The sequence below is a fragment of the Accipiter gentilis genome, chromosome W, assembly GCF_929443795.1.
Source record: "Accipiter gentilis chromosome W, bAccGen1.1, whole genome shotgun sequence".
Taxonomy (NCBI): domain Eukaryota; kingdom Metazoa; phylum Chordata; class Aves; order Accipitriformes; family Accipitridae; genus Astur; species Astur gentilis.
The window spans coordinates 15,471,395-15,484,448 of record NC_064918.1 but is presented as its reverse complement, the minus strand read 5'-3'; positions in this window follow the sequence as shown (position 1 = coordinate 15,484,448).

Below are 13,054 nucleotides of genomic sequence, written 5' to 3'. Positions count from 1 at the left end.
CGCAAGGAACCAGACAAGTGCATCAGTGACCCAAACCAAGCCGGTGTTGGTGCCCAACGATCGAACATACTGCTTCTCCTGTCCTGACCACTCATCTTGACGGATGGGGCCCAAATCATAACCTGTGTGTGAACATCTGGAGGAGTGGAAGAAGCCCATGGAATATCTATCTCTTAAAGGACAGGGGATAGTAATTGATAAGAATGTATAAATCTGTCTGTTGGGTATAAAAGTGGTTTAAGTATGTAGTTTCTCTTGTAAGTGTTGGTAAGAAGGGATTTCAGTGATGAGAATTAAATACAGTGGTGTGGTTAGAAGATATATGTGTATCGAATTATGTGGGACCTGAGCATGACGCAAATGGTATGGAATAAGGGGTGGAGATTGTATTGGGTCTGGCTGAGATGGAGTTAATTCTCCCCATAGCAGCCCTCGCAGTGCTGTGCTCTGCATCGGTAGCTAGAAAGGTGTTGATAACACCCCAGTGTTTTGGCTACTGCTGAGCAGTGCTGGCACAGCATCAAGGCTGTCTCTCCAACATTTTTGCCCTCCCTCAATGGCAGGCTGGGGCTGGGCAAGATCTTGGGAGGGGACATAACCAGGACAGCTGACCTAAACTAACCAAACAGATATTCCATACCATATGACATCAGCTCAGATATAAAAGCTAAGTGAAGGGAGACAGGAGGGGGGCATTTTGTCTTCCAGAGCAACCACTATGAGTACTGAAGCCCTGCTTCCCAGGAAGTGGCCAGACATTGCCTGCTGATGGGAAGTAGAGAATAATATCATTTGTTTTCCTTTGCTTTTGCACGCAACCTTTGCTTTCACTTTATTAAAGTGTCCTTATCTTGACCCACAAGCCTTTTGTTATATTTTCTCTCCCCTGTCCAGTTGAGGAGGGGGAGTGATAGAGTGGCTTTGGTGGGCACCTGGCACCCAGCCAGAATCAACCTACCACACCTTATCAGCAAAGTTACAAAACATTCAAAGACTGGGGACACTAAAATTGAGGTTCTTACTCTTAAAACCTTTCTCTCTATTTCCAGAGTACCACTGCATTTCTTAAGTGGCTTTTAATTTCTGCAACAGATAAAGTATGCTAAATAACAGTTATTCATCTTTTAAGACCAAAGCTCTGTTAAAAATTGTAGATCGTATAATTAAAGACTACATCACAAATAATGGAGTCAGGGAGATGAATTATGATCCCAGCTCCAAGATTCAGTTTTCCACTCAATATTTTTGACCTTTAATCTATTCTTCTATCAAGTCCAATTTTCATGCAGCCAAGTCCATTAGTCAGCCACATTCTCCTGTTCCATGCTTCCAAAAAAACAGTAGAGGGAGCACGAACAGCACAGAAACATTGCCTATCCTCAGTTCATGTACTGGATCAAAAGTATTTGTGGCAAAATCCTATTAAAAATCTGAAGCACTAGGTTAGCATGCCCATTTGTACTGACTAGTTCTACTACAAATTTTCTCCCATTTGAAAATGTATAGAAAAAAACTCAAATGCTTGTAATTCATGCACAAATTGGAAATACATCTATGCATTTGAGTAAACAATAGGACAGCAGCTAGTCTTACAATGAATTACAGCTATTTAAGTGCAAGCCACCCTTTTGTCCAGACCCAAGAATATTTCCTTATCTTTCTTATCTTTAAAGGATGTATCTTGACAAATTCCTTAAGTAATTATAGCTGTGACTGGAAAATATTACTGGCAACCCATGTTTTGCTTGCCTACATTACAGAAGAAAAAGCAAAACATTGCTAAATGGTTGCAGCTTTGTGGATCACTGGCATACCATCTGTTATGGATTCTGTGTTGTTCCTTCTCTGTAAAGAATACTCCCTACATGCAGAAAGACTGAACAGCCTAAGTGCTCTTTTTCCATGTTTAATATTTATAATTTATTGCAGTTTCTTCCATCTGCATTTATAATTGAAGCTATTGGGTTTTTTTATAGGGCGATTACATCAACCACTTTTTTCTCTAACACCTTTGAAACACTAAGTCAATAAATATGCAATCCTGAAGATACTATGAAAATGTGGCATTCAATATGTCTGTCCTGTTGGAGCGGCGGAGGAATGCACATAAGTCGACCCAATATGAGTGATAGAAGTGATTCAACTTTATTTGCACGGATAGCTCATATTTATACAGTTTGCGATAATTATGCCTACTAGTCCTAATATGATTGGTACAGTGCTAATGTTTATTCATTACTAAAACACACCCACTTGTGATTGGCAGCTATGCGTGTTCTGTAACTTTCTCATGGGAACTTCTTCAAAAGTTACTTATGAAGTTATGCCAAGGTCACACCGTCCCTGTCTTTCTCCTGATAACAGCGAGACCAGCTGTTGTTTTTCTCCTGCTATCAGTAAAGCCAGCTATTTTCGGCCAAGGCCTAGTCTTGCTGCTCAAACTGACATTCTTTCACACAGAACTCTGCTCGCACAACTTTTCCACAGGCCCATGTCCTTTTTCAGCAAGCCACTTCCCAACACTGTCCTACCTTGGTTACTTGGAAGCATTATCTACTGCTACAGAGCAATTCCTACAAGAAATGTTTAAAGAAAGTGAAGTAATTATTGACAAAAAATTAAAATAAAACACTAATTCATTCAAACTAGAGCCACCTTAAGTGGTCCGTAGACAATAATGTGATTGCTTTCTTTTTAAAAACTATGGTAGATTTTAGTTCAGAATTGTAGCCTGCACCACAGGAGTCCATTTAGTCACCATAGAAAATGTTTAGGAGCAGAAAACATGACAGACTTGTGTCTGTCTTAAGTGGATCTGCAAAGATTTACACTAAACAAAAACTGTGGTCCTGAATCTCACCTTTGTTTAGCAAAGAATGTATCAAGACAAAACAAAGTTCATTTATGATCTTTCAGAACATGTATACACTTGCCAAGTTGCTCATCTTTTTCCGCCTTATCTTTGGTTAAAGTTTTTCATTCTCCTCTTTCCCTTGAGTTTTATACGTTTTCTTTTTTCCTTTGCATTTCCTTCAGAACTCCCACTCTTCTTTTACCTTAAACAGTTCTAGAGAGAGAATTCTGGCAATCAAGGATATCAAGGAGCCCTCAGGTTCTCACTTATACAAACCATAATGTCTTTTTGAAATATTTTTAACGTTACAGTCACTGCTGATCTCCAGTAACACGGTAACTGTTTACCCGAAGATTCCTCTAACAGCATCCACTGCAGATTATGGCAATTTGCTGCCCAAGATGGTTTGTGAAACTCTGCTCTCTGATCACCATTAATGAATACAGTTCAAAAATATAAACTTATAAGCACTTCTTGCCATGATACTTGAAGTGTTTACCTTATTGGTAAGCATATTAACCTAACAGAATAGCCATGTTAACTGTCTTAATTTCTAGATACATTCTATCCCTTTGGCATCTCTCATTTACCTTCTACTTCCTTATCATCAAGTAGCTTTCAGAACTACCTCTTGGATGTCCCAAATTGTTCCAAGTTCCTGCTTTTCACTTTTTTTATTACTGCTACTAACAGCTCTGCAATCTCTCTTACTTATTGACCAGAATCCTTGGCTTCCAACAATTCTGCCTCTTATCTATATCCTTACTAATTTGTACAACTACTATGACTTCAATATTATTGAGATTTGTTTTTTCCTGACTATCCCTGCTGCTAAAACTTTAGTTCGTATTTCATGCTGATTGCTCTGGTATTTTTACTTGGACTTCTGCCATCCCCATGTTTTTTTCCATCATGTGTTTCAAAACAGCTCCAGAGGTCATTCTCTCCAGTAATATCAGCATAACTATCTCCTCAAATCATGTCACTCATCTCATTGAAGTGAGGCACTACTATTTACAAAGCCCAAATCTCTCTTCTGACTTTCATCTGTTTTCAGTCCATTCTGCTTCCACAGTCCTTGCTGCAGTCATCCCAGCTGCTGCTCTCACTTCCTGCATTGTGTCTTTCACTTTCTCTGCTCTGTTTGTTTCTCTATTTCTTCCATAATCATGCCTATCACTCTCTTTGCTTCTTTGACCACTGATATTTTCAGAGAACTGTCCAGAAGGACACCAAGGTCTCTTTCTTGAGAAGTAGGCAACTGGAACCAACCACTGTTTATATAAAATACCTCTCTCATGCACTGCTACAGGTTTTCATCTCCCTTTTTTATTTCTTTGTCATTCTGTATTGTGAGATTCTTGGTATAACTGAATAGATTGGCATCATTAGCAAACTTCACTCAATAGCTTTTCCAATTCATTTCCAATTAAGCTAAATTATTTAAGTCCCAGTGAAGAACTAAGTGAAACCAACTAGCAATCTCACTGAAGCGTGAAACTAAGTTTATTCCTACCCTGTTTCCTAACTTTTAGCAAGTTGACTTGTCAGAGACCAAAGTTCTACAAAAAGATGCACCTTTCAGCAACTCTACAAACTACAGAAGAATAAGAAACCACAAATCAATGCTAAGTAATAGATATTTATCTTTTCAAACACCCATCTGAAAAGATATACTTCTAGAACAGAAATATAAAAAAAATCTTAATTTAATAGCTTTCTCTTTAATTCCTCCTTTATTTGGCAACTTTTTCATTATGATGTAGAGGCTTAAAAATCTCACCTGTAAAATGTTGTGAAATTCCATGCGGGGACGGACAACAGGACACCAATATTATGATCAAAGTCGCCAGTTTATTGAGCATAGCTGATCATTCTTATACAATTCTCTAAGTTCCTTAAAAGCTTTGATTGGTTGCTGCATGCAAGCATATAGTGTCCACGCGCACAAGCATAAAATATGGTTGGTTATATTGACACTGTACACGCGTATAAACATAAGATATAGTTGGTTATACTAACTCTGTACATGCACATAAACATAGGACATAATTGGTTATATCAACTAAAACATGCGAAACTTGTCTCAGTCTAATTGGTCAAGATAAACTGCCGAATTGAGGTTGTTTGTGCCAAGTTCCCTTTATCGTGGAATGCGCACCTGTGTTCTTCTAATTGGCATCTTTCTTTTTTTGTCTTCTTGTTTATTCTGTTCAAGGCATTCTAAAGGCATCTGGAATGCTCTTGTGACCATTGGCTAAATATGTGTCCACAGTAAAATAGTAAATACCATTTCATTATTTAGCTTCCATTGAAGAGTTTGAATCCTCTTAATATTAATATAAACTATCATTACTGTTCATAACTATTTAGCACCTTAATGATACCTGCTATACAAAGTAAAAGAAATATGACCAAAACTCTGATCACATTAAAACTCACAGTAACACAAATGCAGCCTATTGAATAAACTTACAAAAGTGGTATCAGCTTAATTGAACTCAACCTTGAAGAATTATATGCTATTCCTAACACCTTATAACCAAGTTGGAAATGTTAATGTGATAAAATCTTGATGGTGACATGATAAACACAAAAGGGGCTGTCACATTGTTTAATCTGACATTTTCAGAGATTAAATCTCACACAGAAAAAAATCTCATCACTTTGGACAGCTCTTCAGTCCTCAAGAAGGAAAACAAATGCCTAGGCAGAACAAGACAGTGAGACACCAACAGCCAGCTGAATATGAGCCAGCAGTGTGCCCAGGTGGCCAAGAAGGCCAATAGCATTCTGGCTTGTATCAGAAATAATGTGGCCAGCAGAACTAGGGAAGTGATCATCCCTTTGTACTGGTGAGGTTGCACCTCAAATGCTGTGTTGAGTTTTGGGCCCCTCACCACAAGAAAGACATTGAGGTGTTGGAGTGTGTCCAAAGAAGTGTCCTGTTTTCAGCTGGGATAGAGTTAATTGTCTTCCTAGTAGCTGGTATAGTGCTATGTTTTGAGTTCAGTACTGTATTGGCTTTGTGTGGCAAGGTTTTGGTAGTGGGGGGGTTACAGGGGTGGCTTCTGTAAGAAGCTGCTGGAAGCTTCCCCTGTGTCCGACAGAGCCAATACCAGCCAGCTCTGAGACAGACCCACAACCAGCCAAGGCCGAGCCAATCAGTGATAGTGGTAACGCCTCTGTGATAACATTTTTAAGAAGGAAATAAAAGTTGGGACAGATGGAAACAGCAGCCGGAGAGAGGAGTGAGAACATGTGAGAGAACCAACCCTGCAGACACCAAGGTCAGTGCAGAAGGAGGGGGAGGAGATGCTCCAGGCGCCGGAGCGAAGATTCCCCTGCAGCCCGTGGTGAAGACCCTGGTGAGGCAGGCTGTCCCCCTGCAGCCCAGGGAGGTCCACGGTGGAGCAGATATCCACCTGTAGCCCATGGAGGACCCCACGCTGGAGAAGGTGGGTTCCCGAAGGAGGCTGTGACCCCGTGGGAACCCCGCGCTGGAGCAGGTTCCTGGCAGGACCTGCGGATCTGTGGAGAGAGGAGCCCACGGAGCAGGTTTTCTGGCAGGACTTGTGACCCCGTGGGAGACCCACGCTGGAGCAGTGTGCTCCTGAAGGACTGCACACCGTGTAAAGGACCCATGCTGGAGCAGTTTGTGAAGAACTGCAGCCCGTAGGAAGGACCCGTGTTGGAGAAGTTCGTGGAGGACTGTCTCCAGTGGGAGGGACCCCACACTGGAGCAGGGGAAGAGTGTGAGTCCTCCTCCCCCTTAGGAGAATGAAGCGGCAGAAAATAACATATGATGAACTGACCATAAACCCCATTCCCTGTCCCCCTGCGCCACTGGGGGGAGGGGGTTGGTAGACAATCCGTGAGTGAAGCTGTGCCCGGGAAGAAGGGAGGGGTGGAGGGAAGGTGTTCTGAGATTTGGTTTTATTTCTCATTACCCTACTCTGGTTTGACGGGCAATAAATTAAGTTAATTTTCCCTAAGTCGAGTCTTTTTTACCCATGACGGTAATTGGTGAGTCATCTCTCCTGTCCTTATCTCGACCCACAAGCCCTTTGTTATATTTTCTCTCCCCTGTCCAGCTGAGGAGGGGGAGTGATAGAATGGCTTTGGTGGGCACCTGGCGTCCAGCCAGGGTCAACCCACCACAAGTATGCAAAGAATGTTGATAACACACTGATGTTTTCAGTTGTTGCTAAGTAAAGTTTAGACTATAGTCAAGGATTTCTCAGCTTCTCATGCCCAGCCAGGGCACAAGAAGTTGGCACAGGACACAACCAGGGCAGCTGACCCAAATTGGCCAATGGGGTATTCCATACCATGTGACGTCACATCTAGTATATAAACTGGGGGGAGTGGGGGCGGGGGATTACCACTTGGGGACTAACTGGGTGTTGGTCAGCGGGTGGTGAGCAATTGCCCTGCACATCATTTGTACATTCCAATCCTTTTATTACTACTGTTGTCATTTTATTAGTGTTATCATTATCATTATTAGTTTCTTCTTTTCTGTTGTATTAAACTGTTCTTATCTCAACCCAGGAGTTTTACTTCTTTTCCCAATTTTCTCCCCTGTCCCACTGGGTGGGGGGAGTGAGTGAGCAGCTGTGTGGTGCTTTGTTGCTGGCTGGGGTTAAACCACCACGAAGAGCAATGAAGCTGGTGAAGGGTCTAGAGCACAAGTCTTATGAGGAGCAGCTGAGGGAACTGGGATTGTTTAGCCTGGAGAAAAGGAGGCTGAGGGGAGACCTTCTTGCTCTCTATAGCTACCTGAAAGGAGGTTGTAGCGAGGTGGGTGTCAGTCTCTTTTCTCAAGTAGCAAGTGATAGGACAAGAGGATATGGCCTCAAGTTGTGCCAGGGGTGGTTTAGATTGGATATTAGGAAAAAATTTCTTCAGTGAAAGAGTTGTCAAGCATTGGAACAGGCTGCCCAGGGAAGTGGTTGAGTCACCATCCCTGGAGGTATTTAAAAGATGTGTAGATGTGGTGCTTAGGGACATGGTTTAGTGGTGGACTTGGCCGTGTTAGGTTAATGGTTGGACTGGATGATCTTAAGGGTCTGTTCCAACCTAAATGATTCTATGATTCCGTCAGTACCCAAGGTCCTTACAGAATATGTGAGCAATATTCAAAGAGAAATACTAAAGCCTCAATATACCTGTCAGCATGGTACAGGGAAAATGTATTCCAAACCCCAAACTAGGCTATCAGATTGTCCCTAAAGAAACCAAATCACCCAAGCAACTAAGAAATATAATTCTTTTTGTTATCTTAGAGCATCCGTCCTACCTGTCTGACATGCCATCTCCAATTACTGACTGTCCTGGTTTTGGCAAGAATAGAGTTAATTTTCTTTCTAGTAGCTGGTACAGTGTTATGTTTTGGATTTAGTATGAGAAGAATGTTGACAACACACTGATGTTTTCAGTTGTTGCTAAGTAGTGTTTAGTCTAAAGTCAAGGATTTTTCAGCTTCTCATGCCCAGCCAGCAAGAAGGCTGGTGGGGCACAAGAAGTTGGGAGGGGACACAGCCAGGACAACTGACCCAAAATGGCCAAGGGGGTATTTCATACCATGTGACATCATGTCTAGTATATAAACTGGGGGGGAATTGGCTGGGGGGGCGGATCGCTTCTTGGGAACTAACTGGGCATCGGTCGTCAAGTGGTGAGCAATTGCATTGCGCATCACTTGTTTTGTATAATCCAACCCTTTTATTAGTATTGTCATTCTATTATTGTTATTATTATCATTATTAGTTTCTTCCTTTCTGTTCTATTAAACTGTTCTTATCTCAACCCATGAGTTTTACTTCTTTTTTTTCCGATTCTCTCCCCCATCGCACTAGGTGGTGGGGAGTGAGTGAGCAGCTGCATGGTGCTTAGTTGCTGGTTGGGGTTAAACCATGACACCAACAAATTTTGAAATTTCAGAAGGCAGCAAAATGTGCATTCAAGAATGCCCCTGCCTCATTTTTCAGTGGGCAAAACATTTCTAGTGACCAGGTGAACAATAACATTTGTCATATTGATAGCAATGGAACAGCTCAGCTTGGGGAACAATAATGGCAGTGCTGACCTTTCTTTTCCTAAATGTTGACCGTATAGTTAGTTCTACACAGACATCTGAGCTGCTTATGGATTAATATAAATCACAGTCTAGCACTTTAAGTAAAACTACTGATGTTAGTTTGCCTAAAAATGCTGGCATTGTAAACTGTGGCAATTCACTAGAAGATCAAGAGGCCTGTATGGAAAGGTAAGGTAAACATTTGGGCACAAGAACATCAGCAGGTGTCCCCAGCTTATCTGATCCTTTTCCTCCTTCCCTGCCAACACATTGCTTCATTGGAAAAGGAGATAACACAATCAAAAGAAAAAATATGAAGAGGAAAAAATAAAAAGAAAATACAAAATGAAAGTTTCTCTTTCATTGATACTGCACTCAAAAATCTCTTAAAGTAGGTGGATATTAACATCAACTGGAAAATAGCTACTTTAATGCAGTTCTCAAAATATATTTGTGGATTAAATTTATCTGGTTTATGCAAATGAGATGGATTACATTACATGACCCAAGATTAAGCATTACTGTTTTTCACATAATATCTTAGATCCTTGCTATTTTATATGACTGAAAATAATGGAAATATTTCTTAGAACTTCCTAAATACAAGCTAAACCATACTGTTTTTTAAAAAATAACTTACCTTCTTTTACTGATTCCTCCTTTGGTTGGCTTAATGTTAAAAACCTGTTGCTTTTTTTTCCAGCTGAAGAACCAGTAGGTTATTTGCTCCATTAATTTCTGATATTTTCTAGAAAATTGGAAAAAGACTGAAGTTATACTAATATATTTTGATCTAAGTTTTAAATCTTGATTTTTAAATTCATATAAAAATTAACATTTTCACAACACTACAGTCACAAGCCTGTATTATTTGCCATTCTGGAAATTCCATTATAGAGAACAACAATGCTAGACTTGAAAGCCTGTGCTATTGATAGTTTACCCTGCGGAACTGAGAATGCTGACTTACATCACTAGTTACAAACTGGTTTCTTCTCAGTTCTGTAGTCCACAGTGTGGATCAATCCTCAGCAAGGTTCTTTCTACTGCTTTGCATAAGAGGCTCTCAATGCCCTTACTGAACACCAACATGAGTAATGGGTGTGAATAAGAAATGGTACAATATTTTTTTCCATGAGAAACACTAAATTTATTTCAGGAGCTCCTCTTATATTCTCTCTAGTATGGATTTACTGATCAGGATGAATCACCAAGAAGCTGGCCAACGTGGGTCTAACAAGAAATACAATACTGATTTTCCTCAGTGGATCAATCTTTTAAGAACTGACATATATATATATATAAAATAAAGAGAGCTCAATGCATATGGAATATAAGAACAGATGCTCCTGCTATGGCAATGACATTTTTCTAGAACAAGGAACAATCTCTGAAAGGATAGTCCAGCAAAGCTGTGTAATACTGTTATCTCCAATACCAGCTTCTGATACAAAGGGATGCTTCCACACTTTTCCTGAGAAGCCAAAATTGGCTTCAGCACCATTAAAATGCTAGTATAGAAACAAAGGCTTCTCAGATTCGACAGGAGTCACTCATATCACTCTGAGATACAGTCAATACACTTTCCAAACAAAGTTGATATTACAAGACATATTAATAAGAATCAGCCAATACCACTTACAAGAAACTTTCACTTGAAAAGCTTATTAAAATGTCACAAAATATTTATAGTTAGCAGTTTTGACTTCTTTTTTTTTACCTTCTTCTCTTACCTTTTCTATCTCTGAGAAGTTATCCAAAAGTTTATCAAGGTTCACCACACTGATTTTCTTCATAGTTTCTTCATGGCTGTGATTAATTTATTTCTGGGACATTTCATCCAGCGATCACTATATATATATAAAGAATAGATCCATGAATTTATATATTCCTCATTCACATCATGTCAAAAGTTTTCGTATGCACAAATGTAAGCAGAACACAGACCGCTTTTTTTTTTTTTTAAATTAAAACTATTTTTGCATGTTAAGCTAAACTTCAACCAACCTAAGATCTTACATTTCTAGGAAATACAGTGAATGTCAGAAAGCCCAAGCCAAATCTATCAAACTGTTAGATGATATCATTAAATTTGGAATTCTTTGTTGCAATTAAAAATAAACCTGAATCCATTTTCATAGACACAATGATGCAATTTTACCTGAATCTATGTGCTCTGCACATAGGATGCTTTTAAAACATATGACCAAATTCTCTTTCTATATGCTGCTAAAACAGATTGGTCTTATTCTCACTTTAAAGAGTAGGAAATTCAAACAGTTGAAACAATTACTCATGCTCTACTGTGCATATTTTAGAGGCAATGGATGAATTTTTGTTAAGTTTGATAAACTTAAAAAATGTTTCTTAGGTAAATGAGATTTTACCAGGTACACATTAATGCAGGATCTAGACCTTTTACCTGTGTACATGCTCTAATACTTAACTACTCAGGCTTCAAGTTACTTAAACACTTTCTTATAAACAATTTGCATTAATATCAGTGATGAGACATTGCAACACATAAACCTTACCATATGAGTAAAAAGACAGTATTTTGAAAAGCACCCATGTAATTCTAGATTATTAACACAATTCCTATTTTTAGTAGAAATTCTACTTACAGAATCTTCAACGTACATTTGCAAGATGGATCTCAAAGACATGATATGAATGTTTCTAAAAATATTTAAACTATCTCTGAACATCAAGCTCCATCAAACAATAGTTCCAATACCAGATAAAGCATGTATTCCAGAAAAAAAATCATTACTTCTATGTAGTAATGTATGAACTGTCTTTTTACAAATAGTAAAAAATTGAAACAAGAGAACAAGAGATGAACCAGAAGTTAGAATGTGTGCACTACACAGAAACTGAATGGGTTTACAGATAGAAGTATTTACAGTAAAGTTATGCAGAAATAGATATGTAAATGAACAACTACTGAGCAGGAACCAAAATTACATAACTGCATTGTTTTCTCAGTCATTCAATATTTACAAGTCTTTATGTATATGTAAATTCTTTAGCAAAGCAGTAAGATAAAGATATTAGTTCTGTGTGTTTAATACACATTTTTCTCTTGTATCTGCTGTTTCCTCAGAGGGGCTAAAGCTAATTAACTTCTTTTTTTTAATCAACAATTTTAAGGATATATGTAACATTAAAGACCTAATTCTTCTAAGTTAAATTACTATTTTTTCTTCTAAGTTAGCACTCTTAATGACTTCTAACTGTTATTACAATGCAATGAGTTGTTAAAATGGAGTTTGAAATATTTATTTAGGACACTCAATTTTGTAAAACAATTACATATCTTAATATTCTGTTAGTTGATAATCTAAACATACACTATGAATGCCAAGCCCTGATTTTTCCAGTTCTTATCATGGGCAGTGTTTTATCTGTTTGTCAATTACCATTCATTTTCATCATTCTCTTAAAACTGTTTTACCCTCTGAATTTTGACTGAGGATAGGAGTTTAGGGAGCTGCTATGTTGTGTGCTGTTTTGTTTGTGTGTTTCTCTATTCCATGGTATCATTTGTTCTTTTAGAAGACAGGATGTGTTCAGCACTTGGCAACATTAGGCAACAGTGCCACTGGGAATAAAATTCCTGCTGAACTGAAACAGTAAATTAAAAATAATATGTTGCATTATTAATAATGTATTTTTACAGCAGGAAAACTCATCACTTCTATTTTTCTGTATATTATTATAATATATGTTATGTCTTCCAAAGGCATTTTTGTTAAGCCCCCCACTCCTATTTTGAACTATGATACTTATTTCACTAGAGGGGAAAAATAAAGATTTAAAATGTATTTTTTACTGTTATAAAACTGATGCCTTTATTTAATCTCTTTTTAACCCCTTGTCCTCCATTGTGTCTCTATCCTTTTTTAAGTATTGTAGCTGATGATCTGATTTTTTTATTTAAATTTTCATTTTTCCTTCATATAACAATGAAGCCTGAATTTATAACCAAACTAAAATGAGAAGTTCTAAATTTTTAACAGCATATCTCAAATGAATATAGTAATTATTCAATAATAGGCACTTTAGTCTCATCGTTTTACTGAACTCCACCCTTCTTTAAGATAGGCACCTAACAT